The sequence below is a fragment of the Macrobrachium rosenbergii genome, chromosome 35 (genome assembly GCF_040412425.1).
Source record: "Macrobrachium rosenbergii isolate ZJJX-2024 chromosome 35, ASM4041242v1, whole genome shotgun sequence".
NCBI classification, from domain to species: Eukaryota; Metazoa; Arthropoda; class Malacostraca; order Decapoda; family Palaemonidae; genus Macrobrachium; species Macrobrachium rosenbergii.
Genome location: NC_089775.1, coordinates 2,231,004 through 2,233,503, shown reverse-complemented (window position 1 = coordinate 2,233,503; position 2,500 = coordinate 2,231,004). Strand labels below are relative to the sequence as shown.

Genomic DNA, 2,500 nt, shown 5'->3' with positions numbered 1-2,500 from the left:
CTTGAAAATACATTTAAATGCTTAAAATGGATATTTAAATGCTTAGAAATTACATTTTAATGCTTAAAATGGATATTAAATGCTTAAAAATTACATTTAAACGCTTAAAATGGACATTTAAATGCTTAAGAAGACATTTAAATGCTTAAAAATTACATTTAAATGGTTAAAAGATATTTAAATGCTGAAAATAGACTTTTAAATGCTTAATAAGAAATTTAAATCCACACAAATTACATTTAAATGTTAAAAATTACATTTAAATGCATGCAGAATACATTTAAATGCTTAAAAATTACATTTAAATGCTTAAAATTTCATTTAAATGCTTAAAAATTACATTAAAATGCTTAATAAGACATTTAAATGGTTAAAAATTGCATTTAAATGCTTAAAAATTACATTTAAATGCTTAAAATAGACATTTAAATTCTTAATAAGACATTTAAATGCTTGAAATGGACATTTAAATGCTTGAAATGGACATTTAAATGCTTGAATGGACATTTAAATGCTTAATATTCTCTAGAATTCACACGTAGAATAAATAAGTCACAGAATACAGAATGAACCCATATTATGTAGAGGCCACAGTGATTTATAGAATATACCCATTTATAGAAGTCATGGAGACTAATGTTATAGAAGCCCAAGTTCTTATAGATCTATCTATAAAATGGCTATAGATTACCTCCAGACTATTCTATAGAAGTCCTGGATATCAATACCTATATATAATATCGATTAACCAAATTAATATACTTATAGGAGTTATTTTCATCTATAGAATTCCCCCCCATAACCATTTATAGAACGCTGTGCTATAGAATTCCTTAGTTATAGAAGCATTGATAGACACGGAATATTAAAACCTATGTATTATAGAAGAGCAGAATGATTACTGTATATATAGAAGCTATTTTCCTCTATAGAATACCCCATCCATAGAACGCAGACTGTTCTATAAAATTCCCGCGAGGCTGTTTATATAGACCCCGCGACAGAAACAGATTATAGAACCCTATGCATGGTGGAATCAGAATAACAGTAGAATTTATAGGAGGCGAGATCTGGTCTATAGAATTCCCCCTAAAAGGAGGTAGAAGAAGAGTTGATAGGAATTGATAGAATAGAGAGTTTTGGTAGATATAGATAATTATAGAACTACGCACTTTGGTTCTCTCTCTCTCTCTCTCTCTCAGTCAGCTCTCTCTCTCTCTCTCTTTCTCTCACTCATCCACTCTCTCTCTCTCTCTCTATTAAATCTATTAACAATAACAATCCTATTAAAACCCCGATTATTTTTATATAGAATTTTATAGATTTTCACACAATTTCCAATATATTCAAACTGAATTCCACTTGCGAATGTCACGGCCACTTTGAAAGAAGACGCACTTTTGAACACTTATAGAACTATATAGAATACCCCGGAAACCTCGAGAATATCCTATAAAACCATTCCCTATAAACACTTTCTCAATGGGAAACCAGGGGCGAGAGGAGTCTAACACACACGTCCTACGTGTCCGGCGTCCCGCGCAACACTGCCAGTGCTGGCAGACAAGGCACAGCTTCTCTTAGTGTTTGGGTCCGTCAGCTGATCGGCCGTGACGTCACCGACACAGCCAAGCGTCGTCTGACATACCTGCCTCTGCCCCTCGATTTCCCGCCGTTCGTGCCCGGTTTTCGGGCACTTCCTCGGGGCGTAGGCGCGGGGTGATAGGTCAAAGTGGTGGTTTATGGATCAGGGAAGGTTTTGGGGTAGGGGTGTTGTGGGTGCGGGGAGGGGGAAGGGGCGAAAATAATGGGCGAAGGTGAGGTGCCGCTTTTGGCGGGAAATGGGAGGTCGAGGAAGAAAGCGCGCGCACACGTGGCGGCTACAAACAAAACATTGATTGCTGCTGCTTCTTCTTCTTCTTCTTCTTCCTCCTCCTCTTCCTCGTTTGTTGCCATGCGGGCTCTCTCTCTCTCTCTCTCTCTCTCTCTCTCTCTCTCTCTCTCTCTCTCTCTGTGCTGTGCTGTGGTGCTGCGTGGCTCTCTCTTTCTCTCTCTCTCTACGTATCTAAGTTTAATGGATTTTCTCATAGATATTTAAATATTCTCTCTCTCTCTCTCTCATATAAGTTTAATGGATGTGTATTTCTCTCTCTCTCTCTCTCTCTCTCTCTAGAATGGAAGTGTATTTCAAAACGTCTATTTAAATCTCTCTCTCTCTCTCTCTCTCTCTCTCTCTCTCTCTCTCTCTCTCTACGTATCTGTTTCTCTCATAACCATAGCAGTTTAATGGGTATGTATTTCAAATCGTCTAGATATTTAAATACTCTCTCTCTCTCTCTCTCTCTCTCTCTCTCTCTCTCTCTCTCTCTCTCTCTCTCTCTCCAGAGGAAGATGCATCTCTCTCTCTCTCTCTCTCTCTCTCTCTCTCTCTCTCTCTCTCTCTCTCTCTCTCTCTCTCTCATAACCATAACAGTTTAATGGATACGTATTTCAAATCGTC

At 37.5% G+C, this 2,500-nt stretch overlaps 1 long non-coding RNA gene across 1 annotated transcript in view; it reads left to right on the top strand.

Moving 5' to 3' along the window:
* Nucleotides 1–2,500, top strand: part of LOC136856224 (uncharacterized) — a 43,307-nt gene that overhangs the window by 30,255 nt on the left and 10,552 nt on the right. The gene's annotated exons all lie outside the window — the stretch shown is intronic.